The sequence below is a fragment of the Haliaeetus albicilla genome, chromosome 19 (assembly GCF_947461875.1).
Source record: "Haliaeetus albicilla chromosome 19, bHalAlb1.1, whole genome shotgun sequence".
Lineage (NCBI taxonomy): Eukaryota > Metazoa > Chordata > Aves > Accipitriformes > Accipitridae > Haliaeetus > Haliaeetus albicilla.
In genome coordinates this window covers 23789248-23812293 of record NC_091501.1, presented here as the reverse complement: position 1 = coordinate 23812293, position 23046 = coordinate 23789248, and the positions used below count along the sequence as shown (strand labels likewise).

General features: G+C 41.5%; 1 protein-coding gene across 6 annotated transcripts in view; it reads left to right on the top strand.

The window, feature by feature from the left end:
* The window catches only part of FAR2 (fatty acyl-CoA reductase 2), a 149776-nt gene that overhangs the window by 14897 nt on the left and 111833 nt on the right, over nt 1–23046 (top strand). Inside the window, exon 1 of one of the 6 annotated variants that reach the window (XM_069806813.1) lies at nt 19223–19418. The exons of 4 other annotated variants lie outside the window; for them this stretch is intronic. The gene's annotated coding sequence lies outside the window, so the exon portion shown is untranslated. Of the gene's footprint in view, nt 1–19222; nt 19419–22016; nt 22039–23046 lie in introns of those variants that run through there. One more of the 6 variants, XM_069806807.1, reaches the window with a different exon arrangement.

The following is a 23046-nucleotide window of genomic DNA, read 5'->3' as shown; positions in this document are numbered from 1 at the left end:
GGAGACAGACAGAATGGGGTCAACCTTTGCACAAGAAAGAAACAAACACCCAAAGTCCTGGTTCCCCAAACCCACAGCCAAAGTGCCATTGCTGGAAGCCTGTGGGTGGGAATGTCCCAGAGCATGCCCTGGGCACCAGACCTACCTTGGGGCTGGCCAGGAAAAGGTATTGCTGTCATATGTTGGTCATCCTTTGTGGTTTGTCTGACTCCCAGTTTAACACCATTGCCAGCTGCATTGGGGGTAGGGCCATGCAAATGTGGCTGTATCACTTCAGGGCTGATCCCAGTCCCAAACCAGTTTTATTTCTTTCACTTGATGCCTGAGCCAAGAAACCCTGCAGACCTGAGATGGCTGGGAGTCAAACCAGTTTAAGGGGTATCAGATCTCATTTAGGTTGCTCATGATTACGTAGAGAACAGGAAAAAAAACGAACCAAAACATCTTATATTCAAAATCCAGGAGGAGTTGGTTTCGGAAAGCCTGGATTTAAACTCTTGACTTTAGCTGATGTAAGCTGATTCAAGAAAGGGCACTCAAGTAACTAAAACAAACACAAGTTACTTAACGTGCAGTCATGGTCTTTCATTTCCCTGTTCAATGTGTTTCTGTGAAACACTTTTCCAAACTATGCCTATGTGATTAAAATAGGCATTGCTATTGATTTACTGCACCCTTTCCTGTTAGAGTGCTATGCCATAAAAAATAATGATATGTAGAAATAATGCTCTGAGTAGATGTGGATTTCCTTCCTATGGTTGGTATTGCTATAGCAACACTTCCCCCCAAACAATGACTGTAATTACAAAAGTTGCCATTGATCTTCTGTGTAGTAAATTATATCTGTATTTAGCAATGAACATGCTAACGTCAAATGAAATAAATACTTGCTTTTCCTATTTGTCCCTGCTCAAGCCTTGTTTTTCATTTCAACAAAATAATTTTATTTTTATGAAATTTCCTTTATCAGTTTTTCAGGAAGTTGCTGCTGGATGTGAACACAGTTTTTCACTCTCAGGATTTAATACATTTGTTGCAGCTTAGTTTAAGCATCAGCATTTGCTGTGGCAGTTTTACTGGAAAGATTCTTGGTAGGAGTGTCTCTGCCTCTGCTGGATAAATTTTCACAAGAGGATAATTAGGACCTAGTCTAGATCTCTGAGGAGACAAATACAAAAAAAAGGAAATTATTTGCATATGGAATATCTGGAAAATATATTTCAAAGGGAATATGTTCCTGACAAACATTCTTGTGTAAACTTAAATTTGGTTATTCATGTAATAGGAGGATGTGTATGTTCATATTTGTTTTCAGCCCAGAAGTAGAAGCAGTAACCAGGGACTAAGTGTATGCACAAGAGCTGTTAAATACAGAGAGTGGGAAGCAAATCAGTACCAAGAGATTAGATTTGTTCTGGTCATCTTCACCGGGGCTTCCAGATGTTCTTATTTAGGCCTGGGCAGCGATAACTTTGCTGAGAAATCTCTGTTTTCTTGTGGGCTTCAGTCTTGCAGCGGCAATACAAATAGCGCAATGAAACAACCCTCTCTGAAGACTGCATTACTCGGCGTGCCGTTTCAGGCAAACCATGCCGCAGAGGCGTGCTGGCCGCCGTGCGTGCTAAATCATTGCAGGGCCGTGCCGATGCATCTCTTTAACGCCCAGGGCCAGTGCTAGCCCAAAAAGCAGCTTCGCAGCTCTCGCCTGCAGTCTGAGCCAAGAGCTTTCTGCCAGCTGGGGAGTTTCCGTGCTGTGAGGCATGAGGATAGAGGGGATAAGGGGCAAAATGCAGAAGATCTCCAGTTGTTTTGTATCGACCCACGTGTCGTCAGCCATTAGTGGGGATTAGTAAGTTCAACTTAGCAAAATTCAGGCTCTTCTGCAGTGTGCTCTGGGTCCTGGGGGCTGGAGTAACTTGGGGCTATCGCTGGTCTGGCACAACATCCAGGCAAGTGTCTTTCAGTAAGTCGGAGCTGGGAGCAGCTCCATCACTTCAGCAGCAGGCACCAGCCCGTGTTTGGCTGGGTTTGCTGGTTCAGCTGTGCTGCCTCTCCTGCTGTTTGGGTGACTCTGCACTGTTCTCCCTAAAATGCCTTTTACTGTCATCTTGGATATGCTGCCTGAAAGTGAACTATATTTGACTGGGGGCCAGCGAATCCGAATCGCATTGTTAGGCTATATGTATAAACCCCCAAGCCCCTAGAACTTAGAACATATAAACCTAATTTTGATTAAACCCTGTACATTATGCAAGAGCATTTATAAAATGAACTTAAAAAATACAGAGTGACAGCAGGTAAGGTACGAGTGCAATAGCATGTAATCACAATCTGACCTAGAAGCTGAGGAGTCATTGTTATGAAAACAAAAGCATAAACCTGTTTGAATTCCTTGATATGATCTGCTGTTTCTTCAACCTCTGAGCAGCCCAGAGGGTAAATCCCAGCTAGGTTTGCAGTCACCAGTGATAGGCACGTAGCTTTGAAAGAAATTGTAACTTTACTTGGATTTCTTGCTCCTCTTTATTATCTTGTAATATGTAGCTTGTTGGTTTGGGCTGTTGTAAATTCCACTTTGTGCTTAGACTTTGGACTGGGTTTTATTTGAAAGAGTCAAGGCTCTTAAGCTGGCACGTGGATACAGTTGACTGAAGGACCTTTGTCTACATAGTATAGGTAAGAAGTGTTCCTGGGCCCCTTGCACCAAAGTGACGCTGTTAATATGATCCCACCCCTTCTCTCTTTTCAACAACTTACTGAGAACAAACTCATCTACACCTCAGGCTGTAACTTAGTTGCTCATCTCCTGAAATTGCCCCTGCAGAAAAGCCCCAGTAATACCTCCCTCTCTCGATGTGCTTGGCATCCTAGACCATAAGGAAAAAAGAGTCTGTTGTTATGCCATAAAAACATGTAGAGTAGAAGTAAAATCACTTGCATCTCTGGAGAGAAGGAGAGGGAGTGCAGCATATGGCTAATGCTTTGTCATCAGGGAGCATCACATTGCACAGATGCTTTTTGGAACCTGAAAATGTTTAAAACAAAGCTGGTTGCAGTGTGATTAGCAGCAGCACCGTGTGGACATCTGAGAGTCATCAACAAACACACCAATGTCTCTAAATCGTGTAGGTAAGCTGGTTACAAGCTAGTTATCACAGGAGTCAGCATGGGCTTTATAATAAGCATACAGTCTGCTCCATATTTGGAACACTGTTCACAATGGAAATTTTATATATACGCCAGCATGGGATTACAAAGTATAACGTGGCATTTCTAGGCAAAACTTTTTACGTGCAAAAACATACCTAAAAGTGGGTCCTGAAGGCAGTGAGCCACCTATCACGCAGGTCTGTCAGGTCTCATGCTTTATGTGTACAATCTGCCCATTGGTCTGTCTTCCTTAAAATTCTGTATTCGTGGATGGCTTCTCTCAGGCTCCAGGCTACACCTGATGGAGAGTTGGTAGAGTTGGAGGGGCATCATTACACGGGACTGTGCTGCAAGCCAGGTTTTGCCTCCCAGCGAAGCCAACCTGTGTGATGTTCGGCATTGAATGCTCAGATTTCTTCATGATCTGAAAACTTAATGAATGAATCACAGGACCCTGATGTATTGCATCTTTTCTCCATGCTAGTGCAGAGTCTATCTTTCGCATTGGTGTTGGAATCACCTGGATGGTGTCATGTAATATTTTGTTGTTATTTTTAGGAGTAGTAGATTAGATCTGCAGTGGAAGTTCAGCAGAATGAATGGTCTGCATTGGTTTATGGTAACTGAATATTGTTGGTTTACTTTTTTCATGTGGTTAATAACGGCGTTTAAGAAGACTACAGTTGCAGAGAACTTGATAACCAGGCTACAGATGTATTTTCTGTGCAACAGTGCAGGATGATTTAGGGAAGCAAAGAAGTGTCAATGTTTGTTCTGATTTCCTGCTAGAGAATACGATATTCCAAACTTTAATGTCATGACTATAACAATGTGCTTTCTAAACCTTAGCTCATGCTTCAAAAGATAGGGCTGTATATGTAACTTTTGCTCTGCTTGCCACATCTCTTGGTCATGAATTCTGACCTTGTCAAGTGGATTGTTTTCATAACTGCTAAGCAACAGTAAAAACCCAAACCGTCAGAGCATTATTAGGCCAGCAATCTGCATTTCTGTGGTGTCCTACGACGAAATGGAGTCAGTCTGCACTCTGCAAGTGCAACAAACTGCAGAAACAAAATTTGGCAAAGTTTGAGGGCAAAACTTTCTTTGATATCCTTTGTTATACTGTCTTATTAAGTCTCCTTATTGTGAAGGCAGTCAGCATGTTTTTATGTGCCAGAATAATTCAGAAGCTCAATAAAGGGAGTCTACTGTCCTACCTGGCAGTTAAATGGATAGATTCAATGCCTCAAAACCACGTTGCATTTCCTCCAAATGCCACTAGGTAATAGATCCTGTATACTGCAGACTGGGAGGGAGATGCATTACAATGCTGAATGCGACTTTAAGTGACTCAAGTAAATGGTTTTCATTCAGGTATTAAACTTGTCAACTGTAGTAGTTTAGGGTTTTTTAAAGTTGTTGCAAGTGCTTCATTTTCTAGCTTAAAGAAGTGTATCAAATGCTGTCACTTTTCTTTTTAAATTTGTCCACTGTAAGTTTTGCTTTGTTTAATGAAGCCTATAAACCAAGCAGATGAGTTGGGAGCACATAACCTTGGAACCCTTCCTCTGTGCCTGATGCATAGACATGTTGATTCAGCTTCAGGGCTGATTCTCCTTGGATTCTGTTATCCTCAAGTGGCACTAGTTTTGCCAGGCTCGGCTATTCAGGAAACATAAATCATGTCCTCAAAAACCATGAGAAAGTACTGAATAAGAAAACAATAGGACAAATGAGCAAATCGGTTTGAATTCTTGATCTTTAGTCTTCTCACTGCAGTAATTGAGGCTGTAAAAGCAGAATTCACATGTAATCAGGAAGTCCAGGAACTGGCTATTCAACAAAAACACTACTGCAAGGATTGTTCTGGTGTGCTAAGGACAGGAATACTATAATATGGGCATAGTCTGTAACAGATACTTAGCTATAGCTAAAAACAATATACATTGTGTTGAATGATGTCTACTGGTTCTGAAATTGTGCAACTTTCTCCATGCATAAGCTGTCTATTCATTTTGCTTATAAGCAAGGCAAAGTTTGGTTTGGTTTTTTTTTTTTTAGTTGAGGGAAGAACCCACTGAAATCACCTAACAATTCATTTATTGCAAAAATGGTTATGCTACGGGTACAAAACTTGCCAGAAAATGTAGCTTATTTTATCTTCTCGGTTATTCTTGGTGCAAAATACAGTCACAGCTGACCCAAAAAGATCATGACAAGGGACAGCTGAACTCTGTATAGTTGTCATTTTGATCTTTATGGTTTGTTTGGTTTAGGGAAACTTAAGCACCTTTCTTCCTTTAAGCACAGTGTACTTTGCCTTGTTGGTGTTAGCTCAAAGCTAATACTATAAAGAACACTGAATTTTTTGGTGGTGTGCGGTCAAGTGCCCTTTTGCACCCTGGACTTTGGTTTCTTATACGTTAGAAGTAGAATGGGTTGAGAAGAGCTAGTTGTTGCCAACTGGTTCATGCATATGCAAGAATCTTAATTTATCAGTCTTCTTATAACCCCTTGTTTTCCTCAGTTTTCATTTTTGAGCTTGTCTTTTGAACGTTGCCGAAGATGGAAAGGGAAATTTAAAAAGTTTTACTCAGCCTCATGCAACAATCATCTGTAAACTTTAGATTTAAGAAGTATAGGTCTAAACGCCTTTTAGCAAATTTGGTCTGGGGAGTTACCACTTCAAACCAGATTAACTTTATGTGGTTTCTAGTGTGAGATTGTAGCTATTGTGCAATTTTATTTTTTAATAAACACCATTTAGCTGCTGATGATTTCATCTTAATTAATCTTACAGCTCCTAGAATCATGTGTTGCAACACAGTCATGGTGAACTTTAAAGACCTAGCAATCCTATATGTAAGCATCTCCTGAGGGGTTTTTGTTGTTTTTTTTTCTTGAGAAGGGAATGTTTATTGTGGAAGTTCTTGGAAAAGAGACGTCTAATATGTAGGGTTTTGATTTACAAAACAACTTACTTGCATTTTCCTTTTCATTAAAAAAATCGCGTGTAATGGGTTTTAGTTGCAAATTTGTGCCAGTGTGTAGTGATGTAATCTTTGTTTTGAGTATTTGCCACAGCCCAAGTGAAATGAAATGTTTTGGAACATCTTGATTTTGCTGTCTGACAAGTTTTCTCTAAGAGAAAGCAGACATGTATTCATCAGCAGGAGAAGAAAGGACTGAAAGGGGGAATGCACAACCACCATTTAGAGTGTCAACGTTGTTCTTTTCATGCAGACTTGCGCAGGTACTTGTGGTCTATATCTGATGGTGAAGTGCAAAGATGATGAAGTTCATTCAAAGTGTGAATTATCATAGGAGTTGGACAGCATTGTATTCTGTTTATTAATATTTTATGTTTAAGCAACTTGGGCTTTTGAATATTCTGTGTCTTCTGACTACACGTGTGATCCATACTCAGGTAAAGTCCTATTGTTTAAACAGGTACATATAGTTCTAAAACTCTTTGAAGTGATAACCTTTTAGAACTTTATAATTTATTTCCATTTGAAAGATGTGCGTTGGATACTGTCCTGAACAGGAACACTTTCCAAAATCATGGGTTTAATGAGGTTGTCCTGACTTATTCCTTGCTGTGTTATGGTGTGTGTTATGTCCTTGTAATTCTCTTACTAGCATATTCATTCTGCAAGTCTAGCAATGATTTTTCAGATGTGAGGCCAATGAAGTTAAACCAATTTGTAGTTTGTCAAGTATAGTCGAGCAAAGAGAAAGTATGTGCCAAAAATGAGTGTTATGAAATTCCTCTTTAATTGTTTTGTTGAGGTTTCCTAACAACAGAGTCCTTTCTATAATGATTTTTTTAAACTCCTCATGCTCATAGAAAGCTTAAAAAATGGTGCTTTAGCATGGATTCCAGATGTACGATATTCAGGTGCGTTATTTTCTTTAAAAGAAATGGGTGCAGAAAATAATATTTGAAGTGGAAAGCAATCCTAACATTTAGTTATGGAGCATTTACAGCAACTGTGTATAAAGTCACCTGTCTTAAAGATGATTGGCAGTCTGCCCAGAAATAACTAAAGGACATGCATTTCTAGGAGAAAGAAGGTATTACCGAGCTGGCTAAGGGATGCTATGATTTTGGTACAGCAGCTGAACCTGTGGGGGAATTCAGTACTACTCTAGCCACAGACCACCAGCACCCATTTCAACAGCCCTAGGGCTTTATCTCCATATGAATTTAGTGGGGGTTTTTTTTCCTCCACCCCCCCCCCCCCCCCCATCTTTTGCTTGTGTGAGCTTTTATTAGTGCTAAGCTTAGAAGTTCAAGATGGACTTGGAAACATCCTTCTACTTCATGCCTTCACCAGCCTTCCTGAGATAAGCTTGCTGCTGCTCACCCCTCTGCTTCTGCTGTGTTTTTCCAGAGGAAACAGAGTTAACCTGATGATGAGGTTTTTCTGTTTTGGTTTGGTTTTACTCTAATTAGTGGTATACTGTTATGTAGGGTACAGTCTATAGCGTGCTTGAATTATTTACAGTGCTTGATTTGTTAATCTGGCAGTTGGGAAGTTTGGAAGACTTCTCAAAAAAAATTAGTTTAGAGGAAATATATATGCATCATTTCTTGTCCTTTAATTGTGGTCAACAATGTGCCTAAATAAAGCCACAAAAGAAAACCTGTGTTTTACTCCAGGAAGAGTGATACACACTGTACCCTAAAATTCATAAAACAGTTTCATTAATTACAAAATCATGTATCTTGGGTGAGTCTCTGGTGAACCACTGACTGTCCTGCCTTGAATTGTGGCTGCACTAATTGCCACTCAACTGTCCTTGCTAATTTGCAATTAAGCCTAGTTTGGCATGTGGTCTGCTTTGGGTTTGTTGGTTCGTTTTTTTCCTTGTGAAGCAGTGCCTTAAAGCAAAACCACTTTTATCCCAATCTTTTGCACATGCACGCAAAACGTGTTTCAGTGTGATCTGAGTCAAATGGATGCTTAACAACAGAGAGGAATTTTGCACTATGCTTGTTGAGTTAGTAAACTTCGGGTGTAACAGACTATGTTGTGGAATGGGTGATTAAAAACAACCAGCTTCCACTGAGCATTTCCCTCCAAGGCAAAAGTCAAGGGACTGCAAGAAGGTGCCTTCCAGTTGAGCAGAGCCCTAAAAATCCTACCAGAGCACGACTTGCTCTTCTTCTAGGTCACTGTAGGTCTTTGCAGCTATTTCTGGACATGGCTCTGAGACAAGAGAGCGACTGGAAGGGTTGAGAGCATCAGTTGTGCTCCTGTCGGCAGCATCTTCTGTTGCTGAGTGCTGGAGGCTGAGGATCCACCAAAAGCAGTTGGCAGGAGGCAGAGCATGCTTGGAGGAGCTGCCCGTGCCAAGAAGTGATTCTTTCTTTTGAGGTTTGGCTAGAGATGCAACTCCTGGAGGGCAGTTCTGCTGACAAGGCGGATACCAAACTGCTATTCAAAGCTGAACAGCTGATATAAATTGAAGATGAGAGCACAGTGCTTTGCAAAATCCATGTGCTTAGCTCTCAAAGCTGTTTTTGAGAAGATAAGAAAACAGAGGAAGAATGAAGATGCCGCTTCCACCAAGCTCTATGTCTGTATCTTTTAAAATTAAAACTTCACTAGACTGTAAAAGGCCCACAAGACCTGGTAAATGTGCATTTGGAAATCTGAAAGGGCAGCACCCTCTTTGTAATTCCTAACTGGGTTTGAAGCTGAGCACTACTGTATTATTTCTGTGATTAATGAAAACAGCTAAAACCCAATAACATTATGGAACACAGTCATCTCTCGCAGGCTTCCTTTCAGATAACTGAACAGGTTTTTTGCAGCTAGTTTTAAAAATTCATTTAACATGTCTGGCTCTGAATAGAGACAGAAAAGTGAGGAATTTGTATTTTACTAATTGTAAGTGGAACTGTGCAGAAGGAAAAATTCCTTAGGAAGGTCAGTTCGTCATGAAGAGAATATAGTAACTTGGTTTGTTGTGCTGTCTTTCTGATTTTTAACTCTGAACAATTTCTGAATTTATACAAATCAGACTATTCCTTGTCATACATTTCATTTGTCCAAGACCCACGCCCTATAAGTGCCGGGGAGAATCTAAACAATTACCTTAACATCAGAGTCGATGTTATTCAAAATGGTGCCTTTGAAACTGTTTTGACATTTGGCCATGCACCCAGGTGCTGTGTTTTACAGCCTAAGCCAGTACACTTACATATAAGGCAAAAGGAAATCTGATAATCAGATCTATTGGAAAAATTCCAGTAAATCAAGTTTTGCAAATCGTCTGCTCCAGCACATTTCTGCCTGCCTCTGAAGGATCTGCAGCGCCTGAACGTTGTCTCTGTGTGGGCAGTGCTGGCATCGCGTGCCCTGAGACACTAGGCTGTTTGTCATAGAGAGGGAAAGGGACAAAATCCTGGGAGCTGCAGCTTGCGGGGAGGCTGTGACCGCAGCCCCCGGGTCCGTAGGCATCCCCCCACCTGGAGCGATGGAGCAGAGAGCTTTGTGCTGAGTATCCTTGACCTGCGTATTAAGATATTTGTGGGGTTTTCTTGGGGGGGGCAGACTGTGTCATAACCTGAAAATGCAGATGTTTGGCATAATTTTAAAAGTTTTTTTCATTATTGATGTCCGTTTATTTTATTTTAAAGGGTTGTGGGGGTTGTTTTGCTCTTGGCACTGCATGTTAGTTTTCCTGGAAGGGCACCACAGCTGAGAGCTGCTGGGTGTTCCCTACATCTTGCTGTGAACATACAGTAGCATTTTTGAATACGAATGCTGATAAAAATAATAATTACAAATAATTAGAAAAGTCTTTGCCTAGGAGTTACTGACTATCCACCTACAGGAGTAATGCTGCAAACTAGCGCTGAATCGAACATGACCGTACAACGTACATGTGCACCTCCGTGTATGCTGAACACCTCTTTCCTCATTTGCTTAATATCTATAAGACGATAGAAGGTGGGGGTTTTTTTACAGCCCTACCAAGCTGCTAACCCTTGTTTTTAACTCTAAAGGGTTTTGGTTCAGTTGAACAGTTGTTAAGATTAATGGTTATTGGAATTAGGGAGAAATGTACCACTTAACCACAGCGCAAGCATGACTCTGTATTCAGGCTGACTTACTACTTTTGCCTGTTCTTTAGCAGTGATTATGCAATTTGGGGCATACTGCTTTGTCTCTCTTTCTTTTTTTAAAATCCTGATAAAACTTTAGTTGTCCCATTATCCTCCCACATGTTTTGTTTTATAGCAGATCTCGGGGATGGAAATGTACTTGCTACAAAAGTCAAAAGTGAATAAACTAGGAAGGGTGTATGCAAACTTTTTCATTTGGGTGTGTTTCATATATGTTATATGGCTTGTGTTTCCTGAGATCTTTATATTTAGTAAGGGATTTTTTTTTGGTGTATTGGTGAGCATAATTGGTGATCAACAAGAATGCCCTCTTTTACTGGGTTTTGAAGAATTTTCACTGTAGATAGGAGAAGGAAAGAAGAGAAGGAATATCTTACTTTTTCTGGCTCCAAGCATTACGCAGCAAGAATTGCCTCAGCTTCTGCCAAACATGATATTTTACCTTTCTGGTGAAAAGCAGTAGTTCTTAATGTGTATGCAGCATCCCAGCGTGACGGGTTCAACAGAAGCAAACCACATGTGACAACAGGAACACCATGGGAATTTCATCTTGTGTCTCAGTGGTGGTAACATGTCAAGGTGGTTGTGACCTTTCTCTCAGAGAGCCTGAAAAGATTACTGTGTTTATAGTTAACAATAGCTGTCTGTTGTTTTGTTTTGTTGGTTTTTTTTATATTGTGGACTCTGGTTTTATTTTATATTTCTCTCTAAATTTTGCATATACTGAAATAGGAAAATTAGAATATTTTCATTTGTATTTATTAATAAATGCTGGCACAAAAACTTCAAGGTGGGTTATGTTTAGATAGAGTACATAGCAGTGATAATGTGAGAGAAATCTTGAAAAGGGCAAAGACATGGGAAGTTCAAATAAGGGCCAAGACTTGTCGTCTACTCAATTTACTGGCCGTTTTAGTGTTTTGTGTTGCTCCAAGCTAGGATGATGTGGAAAAGAGCAGAAAGTACCAGCATCTATAAAATCTTCAGATGGGTACCTGATGTTACTCTCCTTGCCTTCCAGTCTCAACACCTAGTGTGGTACACAGTATGAACCCACTCCTTTCCCACGGAGTAAATTGATTAAATTGGCATAAACAGTGTTTCTGAACCCTTTTTGATATGTGAAAATTAAAATATATGCATCTCTATATGTTCTTTCTACCTCTATATTTTGGCAGTCATTCATAGACCCTCTTAGGAGTAGTCTTTGGCCACAGTCTAGGGCATCTGGATCAGCAGTAGAAAAGCAGGAAAGAGATGTCATGAAAGAAGAGTGTTTGTTGTCTGCTAATTCGATAGTGTCGGGCTGAGAACATCTTTATTGTAAGGTATGCAATGAGTGATTTCCAGCAGAGAAGACTGAGCAGCTGCTCCTTTCCTGGCTTGTCCTTCAGAGCCACCGATTTCACAGATCAAAGGCTACTACCTGGAGTTTTATTGTCATTAATGGGCAGGATGTGTGCGTAACAAATCTCGTTGCTGGCGATGGTATGAAATGAACAGTTTCAGTCACCTATCGTGTCTGCTAACCAGCTGGAAGGGAAAATGAGTGCGTGCCTTTTTTAAACTTGAGAGCTAAACTAAGTTACTTTCCATAGTAGCTGCAGTACCTCTGTGAAAGATAAAACCCAAAAAGCAGCCAGACAGGGACAGCTGGAGGCATTCGTTGGATGCTGTTTTAAGATGTTTTATAGCAATACTGTAGAAAAGTGGGAGGCTTAATTAGAAGTTGTTAACAAGTCATAAATCTTTCTTAAAAATAACTGTTAATGCGACTTCTTAGTCTACCTGTCCAGGTACAAGGAGTAGAAACATTTCATAGAATCCGAGAAGTGGAAGGACTCCTGCTGTGTTCGGTTTTTTATGTGATGCCATCTTTTTCATCAATGAGATCTACAGAAAGCTTTTGCTTTGCTCCCTCCTCCCCGCCTCAATGTTGTAAAGTAAATGGAAGCAGCCTATGTGTTGTAGATTGCTAGCTTGTGGCTCTTTTTTATAATTGAATAGCAGGTATTAAACAGATTTTTCTTTTCTATACATGTTTTCCTGCTAGCAAAAGAAGATTACAAATACATGGTATTTACAGGCACTATTTTTTTTTCCCCAGGTACCTATTATAAAAACTCATGTGATACTGTGTCACATTGGGTATGTCAAATAGCTACACACAATTCATTACAAAAACTGCCAAATGGAAATCATTGTTTGCTATAAGGTGTTAAGCAGAGCTAATTGGAATATATTTTCTTCTGCATACTTTTGCTGTCAAAATTTCCTTCCAGATACTGCTTTAAACAGTTGGGCTCTTCTGGTCAAGAATTGTCATCTTGCTTTCAGTTGGTGCAGACTTAAGTGGTGGGTTCTGGGCCCCTGGCTGCAATTTAGCAATGTGAATTGGAAAATAGGGTTTTTTAATCAGCTTTCTGCACCGAGCAGATAAACCTTGTGAAACAGGTTAACAGAATGAAAAAACACTGTTTCTCTGAAGAAAAACAGGTTTTAATTTTTTGCCAGCCCTAATGTCATCTCCTTTGGTTTTGGATTTGTGTGGATTCTTAGCTGGCCTGAGAACTGTACCTTTTCACCCTGGAATGGATAGTTTCACTCCTGTAAATGTGCCTATAAAGAAATCACAGTTGATTCATATAAAGAAATCACTTTGATTCATAGTTACCTCCATGTGTTAGTTACTGAAGCCCAAATGCACACAGAATACCTAACTGTTAGAAGGGAAGCTTCTTAAATCACTGAAAAAATTATTAGCACCTATTACTTCTAAGTTGTTTCCCTTTCCTCCAAGAAGAGGCTACATGTTAAAGGTCTTTGTTGGGAAAAAGCATATTTATGCTTAATGAACACTTTATGCACTTAGCTGCCATATCTTTCCATTGTTTTCTTTGTCCCTTTTTTTTTTTAAAATACTGGTAGATATGTGCTTGTATAAAAACTCTGCCTGTCAACTATTTTTCTTCTTCCTTTCCCACCTGATCAATCTACTAGTAAGACTGTAATTAAGAACGAAGGTCATAGGGGGTGTGAAGTGGGAAAGACTATGCATCTTTTGTCAGATATCTGTAATATATTCTTCTACCCTTTTCTCCTCCTGATGTCAGACAACAGCAATAACAAAGTGATAAACCCTTCATCTTGTCATCCCCCGCCCTTCCATACGCATCACTGTTTGTGATGCATGGTATTACCACTCTATCCCTTTATCAGCTGCTATCATCACACCCATTATATCAGGCTCAAAATGTTAATCTGCAGCTTTGATATTGTCATACTGGTTGTTTGCATCTTTCCATGGCACAGTGCTTTCCTTTTCAAAGTACAGAAGCATGCTAGCGTAGATGAAGATAATAGCTGTTCCTTGAGGCAAGAGCCTCAAGGTAGCTCTTGTAACAGCAACCTTCAGCCTCGTATGATGCAGTGGTTTGTTATCCTGCTTTTCCACGAAGGGAGAAAGTGATCTAGGTGTACCTGTCGGGAAGAACCTGCTCATCCTTGCACCCCAGCAGGACAGGCTATCGTAATTGGGCTGTGTGCTATAAACTACATTACAAAGACACTGATGCGTGGATTCAGTCCACCCATCTTGGGATTGCTTGGAAAAAAATTGCCTTTCTGTCTACCCACTTTTTGTGGGTGCAGCAGCACACACCCATGATAAGGCAAAGTTCCTCATGTAATTTGGGGCACTTGTGAAACACTGGAGGATGTAACAAGTACTGTAAGATACGTGAAGACCAAACAAGTTTCATATACTGTATGTGAGCTCTGGAGTAGTATCTGTGCCTCACTAGGACTTTTCAGGGTAGTGACACAGTCGTTATCTTGCTCCATGTTTCCACATGCAATGTGAAGGGTTCAACCCAATCTGGCATTTTTTCACCAGCTGTGTTTCAGGCATGATGACATGGTGAAGCAATGCAACTAGGGAACCTGCTTCTGGCATTTTCTTCTTCCTGCAGCCTCCTGTGGTGGTAGTCCTCTTGTTACCGTATATAGATTGTGGAGACCTGTGTGCCAAGTGAGGAAAAGAGTGTTGGGAGACCTGTATTCTGATGGTCTATAGCCAGCCAACCGCTTTGCTCAGCAAATGCTTCCCAGATGTTGGATATAACAGTTGGGAGCAGGTACTTCATCTTTCAATGATCTTGTTAGTGAAAGATATGCCAAAAATTAGTTTCTCCTCTGGTGTGCTAAGCCATGGACAGCAGTGTACAAGCCAAAATGATTGCCTGTGGATAGGTACCTGTAACGCTTTATCTTGTTCCAGTGGAGATGAGTCTTGTCATCCTTTTGTCTGATTATTACTTCAGAAAACTGGTTATGTTCTGTACCTAACTGGTTCAGTTACTCCCCCTCTATGTTTTTCCTCTACCTACTCTCTCCATCCTGTTTGCCTCTAGTGGGCATGATTGCCACCACTGCCATTTCTTTGCTGAAGGCCTTGAGACTACTGCCTTGGCTAATAAAGCCTGTTAAACATGGCCAAGACCACCTGGAACCTCTCATTTGGCTATGCACTGGGCTTCCCTGCCTCCCTGCTTGTGGGAGTGCAGCACAGAGGTGTTTTCATAAGGTTAGCAGAGGCCCTTCTGCGTGGGACTCTGCTGCACATCAAACTGGGAGCATCCTCACGCTGCATTAGCGAAGCTGTCTTTACCCATGGAGACCATCTAGTCTGCGCAACAATGCCCATACAAATAAAGTACTGTCACCAGTCACTCTTGGCATGTTGTTAGAGGGGGCTGGGTGACAGGCAGGGGTGTAAAAATGATGCCAGCAAAGTTGGGTGCAGCTGGTGGCAATTTAGTCACTATGTAAATATGTGTTGGAGAATCCTAAAACTGTGTGTGTTTGGTGAGTGTTCTCTTTATTCTTCATAGATCAGTCATTCCAGAGATGATCAACAGTCAGGAATGCTAAGATGGAAAGATTTTTGGATTTCAGATAATTGAGCACAAGTCATAACAGGCAAGGAAGGTTCACATGAGTCGTGCCATCATGGCTTTCACATTAGAACAACAAAGCGTGTAGCCGGGTATACAGGAACAGAAAAGTGCCTACAGCCACATACGCAACAGGAGATAGACATCAATGATGCCATGTTAATAATATTTAAGGATAATACCCTTGGAGTCAAGATTATCAGAGTTTTACTTTATTAAAATTATTGCATCTTTGAAGTCTTCACGATCTTAAACTAGAGTTGAAGGCACATATATAAAAGCCTATTATTTCAAGAAGCTAAAATAGCAGAAGCAATGGTATACAGTTTGTAAATTTTCTAATGGCTAAAGGAATGTTTCATTAACACAGGAGATACAGAAAGGAAGAGTCTGTGCTCTTAATAGCGTTTTCCAAAGATTGCAGCTGCTTATAGCACATCTATTAAATGACCTCTACCTTGCTACACCATGATATTTGCACTGGCAGATAACAAAAAGCCTGGAGATAAATGAAGAGGCTGTATTCCTATGCAGATGAGCTGGGAGAATCCAGAGTCCAAACAGTTCTTCTTTACATGTTTTGATTTTCAGTCCCATCTGGGAGGAGGAGGGAATGCATTGCAACTCGGGTGTGGATGGCTGTGGCGCAGGCTGGAAACATTTCCATCCCTCGTTCTGGGCCAGCACCCCCAGTTCTGTTCTTGATAATGTCTGTGTGGGCAGGTGGGAGCTGGGCGGAACAAAAAGGAGCTACTTCTACAAGTCCCATCACTCTTTTTCCTTTCCTAAGCAAGCATTAGACAGGGTGGTTTTCTACAGTATTTTGAAACGTGAAAGAAGATGGCTCATCTCTGGGCAGATTACACAGGTGAAGGTGCCATTGTTGGATAAGGATTATCTGCTAATAGATTTCAGGTTAAGCGATATTCAGATCAGTGCTGGCTCTGAAAAATCAGAGAGGAAGAATCACTGGCCTATGAATTTGAGGTAGAAAACTGTTCTGGTTTAAATAAACTGTTCAGGTTGCTGCTGCACCTCCCCCCAGGTGATAAACAAAAGTGATAAAAGTTAAAGCAAAAGTGTTTCATTTTTTAAATTTTTAAATAAAATATTTAGGGGTTAGGATTTTTTTTAATCTCCCCCAAATAATTATATGAAACTGACACCAGAAGCGTCATAACTCTAAAAACATTGATATGACCAAGATCTTAATTTTTCACCAAGAAAATTTCTTGCTTGCCGCTAATAGCACTTCCCTGTCAACTTCCATAACAAAATATGGGTAGAAGTCAGTGGATGCGTCAGATTACTCTTAAACGTAAGATGCCTGAGCTCAGTGCCGATGATGCTGTTTCAGGATGTGTGTACATTGTGCTCTCTCCAAAATGCCATGTCTGGCACTTGGTTAATATACCATAAGGAAACAGCACTGTATGAGCAGCCTGTTTTACACAATAAAAGTATACTCTGATGAGCCCATCAGGAGGTTAAATCAGGGGTGTAAAGCCTGAAGACTATGGATTTGGCTCCATGTCGCAGCCCTTCATCTGACACATCTACCTGTCCCTAGTAGTCCAATGGAGGCCTCTTCCAACACAACATTTTAGGATCATCTAGTAAGATCTTCCATCTCCCTAGCCTTTGAGAGTCTTTTCATCAGTCTGGAGTACTTAACCTACAACACATAATTAAGATATTTTTTGAGAATATCTGCCTATTTTACAGAGATTGCAGTGACAATTTAGATGCTTGTCTGTCTTGGCTTTGCAAGTGAAATTGTGACTCTCTGAAATGTACTCTGTAATCTACCCTGGATTGCTTCTCAATTTCTGTTTGAGGAGCAGATACCTAGTCTTGTGGAGCATCACAGGTCGGTCTGTCTTCCTTCCACACAGGGACAATGCCGTAGCTGCCCTAGTAAATCCATCGTCCAGGTTTTGCATTAAATCAAGCCTGTAGACCTGATTCATCGCAGCAGATGATAAGGAGCACCAATTTTGTCCTTCGGTCAGCCCTGGCAAAATTCTCCTCACCTTAGGAAAACTTCTTATAGAGCCAGCCAGCTGTTTTTGAAACATTGTCCTAACCCTCAGGGCTGGAAACACATTTGTCTGCCAACTGAGAATCAGAAGGTATGGGTTACTCCCTGGACCTGAATGATGTTTCATTACAGAGTGCATCACAGCTGTCTTCCGGCTCCTACACACTTATTCTTGCAAAACTTCGTTATATACTTCATCTTGCCCTCCCTTTTGCTTGGGATCCCTCCTCCTATATTTTCAGAAGGGCACTGGTTCCTGAGAGCAGTCTGTTAAAGTTCTGTGTGGACCAATCTAGGACAAAGGCCCCAGTTCAATTTTGGTAAAGTATTGGTTTGCAATGGTTAAAGCACTCTAATTTCTGTAGCTAAAATCAGATCATATCCATCTAAGTGTGACTCAATAGCTGAGATACCAGTTTCCAGGTGAAGCGAGTTAGGGAGAGCCCTTAGTATGAGGGCCAACCTCTAGTGAGAAGCTTGAAGGTCCCTGTCACCATGCCATTGATATGACTGTGAATAGACATTATCTTAGGCTTAATGCAGTGACAACACTCACACTGCTGCTAACTGGAATGCAGCCTTCAGAATGGGAAAACTCCCCCTACGTATATGTTCCAGAAATGAAACAAAACTCCTAACTTTCATTTAGTTATGAGAAAATCACCAAAATTCTAATAGTTTTATCACAAAGTATCATAAACTTTGGAAAAGTTAATGGAGAGGTTTTCCAACGTCCTCTAAATACCAGGAACACTATGTAAAACTAGGTTGTTTGAAAATCCCTTCTAGTATTGATGTTAATATATTTGCCTCTTTTCTCCTAGCTGTGTTTCTCCTAACTGAGCTGCATTTGTTTTCCTTGTGACAATACTTCATTCCCGTCCCATTGCCACTGCAAACACTGGGACCCATATGGAAGGACTTCTTAGTGGGCAGAACTTACCTGTGTAGATACACACTTTTTCTCATCAGAACATTTACCGGATTCAAATAAAACTGTGACTTAAATAACAAAACTTCTTTTTTGCTTAAACTTTCTCTGAATTGCTGACAAAATCTATCCTGACAATGCAAAGAGGAGGAAACACCACCACCACCACCCCTAATTTACTTGGCAAACTCCTGGCAGAATCTGACAAGATTTGGTTTTGTGTGTTGTTTTTTTAACTATCTTTACAAAACTTTGCTCTTTGGTGTTGCTGGTGAATAGGGCATGCTGATATTCAACCGATAGGCTCAGGAAAAGGCAGAGTCGTGGAGTTTATTTTGATACCTTCACTGGGTAGCATAGTTTCATCTAGTCAAAGTGTGGTTTGACTGAAATAAGAATTAAAAATTAAGGATTTTCCTGGTCAGGAAGAGAAATTGTCTCTCTGTTGCAAAGACCCATTTCCCTGAATGTATAACTGTCAAAATAGTGAGGTGCTGCCCACAACTCTAGGTCTTTTGCAGCCCTAAAAGTTGCACATACTCACATTTATGTTCTCTCTGTCAAATCACATCTCTTTTGTTTTCCTGCCGTGATATTTTTCACGCAGATTGAAAATATCTGTGCATGCTTCCAAGTCCATTGCTCTGCTTGACTTCAGGAGGATCAGTTTGCTCAAAGTCTGTTACTTTTGTGACACTTGCAGGCTGAGGAGCTCTCTGTCCCTTGTGCAAGGAGGTTGCTGTTAGATCAAGATGAAGAAAAAAGACAGCCAGGAGGTTGTGTCAGTTAAGGGTATGTCTGTGCTGCACAATGGCACGCAGTGCAAAGAGCATTTATCGGGCTGGTACTTCTGTCTGTGCCACGGCCATGCTGCGGGACATGATGAGCTTAGAACTTCAAAGGTACACTCAAAAGCGTCAGCTGGCAGCACTGCACGTGGGTTACGTATAGGAGCAAAGTTAATTAAGCGAGGAGCAGCGCTGCCTGGAGCTGATTTGATGACTCCCAGTTCTGGAAGCAGGTCGGTCACAGCCAGACCAGGGCATCGCCGCTGTCCTCTGCTGCAAGGTGCAGGTCTGCTCCCTCGTCATTCCAGCAGGACGTAGCTGTCGTTCTCGCCTCGGCTGGCGGTTCGGGTGCTACAAATGAAAGGGTTTGGTAAACACAGCTCTACGGAAAGCCAACTGTTTTGCTTTGGTGAGTGTATCGTGTCTTTAGAGTATTGACAATATTGGGATAGCCTTCGGGCATTTTTGTTGTTTTGTGAGGAGAAGGGATTGTCTTTTGGGGTTGGCTTGTTGTTTTCTTACACTGGTGTTTTGTTTTTTTTTATTAAAAAAAACAAAGGATCTATTTTTTGTGTGTAACAGAAGAGCGTTGTGTGAAGAGCGCTGTTAAGGATGGTAGATGTGGAATGATGTGTGCTGGCTGTATTTTATTGTTTAGAAACAAACACGCCCCTCCTCTCTAGCTGCAGTCTGCTGATTCAGTTGAAGCAAGGTCAGCTTGCATCCCTCTTCTCCATTCCTTTCTTCTTATATTCTAGAAATATTTTAGAATATTCCTTTTTCACTGCCAGAGAGCTTTGTGCTTTCCTCCTTAGCTCTGCAGTCACCCAGGGCTCCTGGGTGCTTCCTGCTACTTCTGCTCCACACCCCACCACGTTTTGAGCTGGGGCAGATAAAAAAAACCCGAACAGCTGAAGGAAGAAGGTTACAGCTGTGCTATCGGAGGAGGCAGGGTTGCCAGCAGCAAGAGGACAGTCTGAACGGTCACGTTTCTATTTGTGTGAAAGTTTTTGAAGCTGGCCAGTGACCCAACGGTTAACACGATGGTCACTCACATGCGGTTACAGGGGACGTGCCATACCTTGTGCCGAGAGGGACCACAGCCGATGCACTGCAGAGAATCTCAGCGATTCCGCTGCTGTCGGTGAGATCGAGATTTCTGAAGAGCGCAGCTGGTGCTCGGCAAAACGAGCACGTCCGCTGCAGAAGAGTCAAAGACGTGCACCGCCAGAAGACCACAGCGGATCAAGGAGGGCCTCGCTGAAGAGAAGGAAGGAACACCTTAAATGCCACATGAGCTGTCTTGGGCAACAAAGATTTTAAGTTACCTCCCAATTAGATGACTGTCGCAACTGAAAACAAGCAAATCCACACCTTTTCTTTCCAGGCTATTGCAAAAGACTGAAGAGGATTTCGTGGCGGTGACAAACGTCAGGTGGCTTCGAGATAGCTAGGAGGTGATTCCTCGGCTCTGCTGAAAGGAGCAGTCCTTCACCGCTGGCTGCATCGGAGCCAGGGGTTTGTGTCTTTGCGTATTTCACCATCTCTTAATCTCAGGAAGAGACTGGGAGAGAAGGCGTTGCTAACATTTTCGGTTACAGTTGGGTATTGTCCATGGGTAGGTGTAAGATAAGACCATTTTTCTCTCATGAACTCCCTGGTCATTCGCAGCTTTGGTGGCAGGTGATGGATGACAACGTAGCTGTTAGGGCAGCCAGACAAATGAGCAAATTTGGAAAGCTGCCTTGCCTGAACAGATGTTCCTTTGCACAAACAGATTTGGAAAGCCCCTTCAAACAGATAGTATGACCAAATCACCCTGTTTAATGGCTTTTACTTTCACGTCAGAGATATCAACAAATTGAGGGTGGAAAACTTCTTAAAGTACCTTTACTCTTGTTCTAATTTAATCAACAAGAAATATAGTAAGCACCCAATTATAAAATAAGTAAAAGTGACAGGCCCGTCATAGGATTTTATCCTATTTCTATCCCTTTCTAAGCACAGCAAGAGGATTATTTTAATGAGTTAATGAGTATTTTATTTTGTGGTGATATTTGGAATAGAGAGATTCAAGGGAAGACTGAGAATATATGCCCAGATGAAATAGTAAATATTGTACTGTTATGAAATAAATTTTTTAAGATTTCCAACATTTGAAGTATTTCTTTAAAGGCAGACATGCTGTCTAGCTCTGCAAGTACTGGTCCTCTCCTTGCCTGGAGTAAAAGTGATACCTCGCTGGCTTAAATGTGCTGCCACTGACTGAACATTTGCAGTGAATTCTGACCAGCAGGTCTCATCTCTTGCATCCCACGAATGTCTGTGCATGGGTGTAAACTTTGCTGATGTGTGTGGCGAGTCCTGGACTGTAAACTGCCCTTGTGGATTGCTGTCTGTGAATGTGCTTGCTAAAAACCTGGCCTGTGGAAGGGTTCCTCTGTTGTCTTAGGAGCGGGGACAGAACCTAGTAACTCCTGTTGTTGCATTTCTGCGAGCTTATGTGGTAGGTGCTAGGTTTGAGAATAGTGGAGCGAGGTCCAAATGATTTACTTAAGGATTAAATATTTATATTGTATCAGGTTTTTCAAAGAGCTCCCTACTTAACTGTTCCCATATAAAACCTTAAATGAATCTGGCCATTAAGAAGAAAGGTTCCCTTAACACTACCAAAAGATAAAACCTAGTTTTTTTAATATATACTTGGTGACAGTGAAAAAGCCTGGTTTTTCCAGTCCTACCTTCACTACACATGTGAAGGGAGTCTGAGGCTTTTCACAGATCCTGCCAGATGTGGTTATCCAGCCAGTTCTTATTCCTAAATACATGCATTTCTGAATTCTGATTTACAACATCCATAAGGCTAGGCTTGGATTTGTTGGAGTGATTGACTCGGGAGCACTCCTGGATCTGCCCAGAGCTCAGCTCTGGATGGGGGACATGCCATGTGAGGGAGCTGGGGATCAGCACCTCCAGAGCAGCTTCTCTGGCAGTAAGCGTCCAGCTTTTCGACCTTCTTCAGTTTCCAGGTGAATGCTGTTGAGCCACTCTTATTTTTTCTCTGTTATGTCTCTCCCCACCTTGCAGCCTGCTCTCCTTATCCTTCCATGCTCACTACCCCCTCCCCAGCCTTAATGTAGAATCAGTGCTTAATTAACGCTGCGTGGCGGAGCCAGCTTCCCTTCCCGATGCTTGGCTAAATTCATCTCGTTCCTCGCTGAAGAGAGGGGCAGCCTCAGAACAGGTTTGATGCTACAAGTGATCTGAAGGAAACATCACTCTGGTGTCACTTTGCCATAATGTTATTTTTTTAGTATCTACAGGTTTTTCTTTTGCCACTTAAGCTTGTGGAAACCTGTTTGTATACTGAGTATCTGGGAGTACCAGCAGCCTCCCTGAGTAGGAAGGGCTGCAGGTAGAATGTTATTTTAGGTGGCTGGGTTTAAGTGTGTGCAATGCTGTCTGACTGTGGCATGTTAACCAGAAGGACAGGTGAGGAAATCCTGTTTCAGTTTATAGTTATTCAGTGTAGGTGGCAGCTGAACACCTCTGTTGCTACCTTTCTAAACTAAGTGTGGCTTTGGGGAAAGAATGGACAAATCGGTACATACCCTGTCCAGCTGCCTTGGTGATTTTGGCTATTTCAGTTTCAGAGTTAGAAGAAGTAGGGTATGCAAGCCTCAGCCTCTACAACTACAGAATTGTTGTACCTAATATTGGAAAGTCATGAGTCATGTTGTCATCCTGTTCCCATTTTCCTCCCTCCAAAGAGATCTAAAATGATAAGAAACTGCATGCTTAATGATACATTTTATGCTTATTAACCTTGCAGGACAGGCTCTTTAACTGGTCTTGGTACAATTAGAAAATCGGTAGTTCAAGTGCACAGAAAAATGCCTTTTTTTTTCTGAAGAGTCCTCAGAGGTCAGTGACTTTACTTACCCTCCCTTGACCCCAGAGCTTCATTTAGTCCCCAGTGAGCTCTGGCTGCACTCAGTCACCCTCTCTTTCCCTCTCCTCTTGCTCTGTAGCCTTCT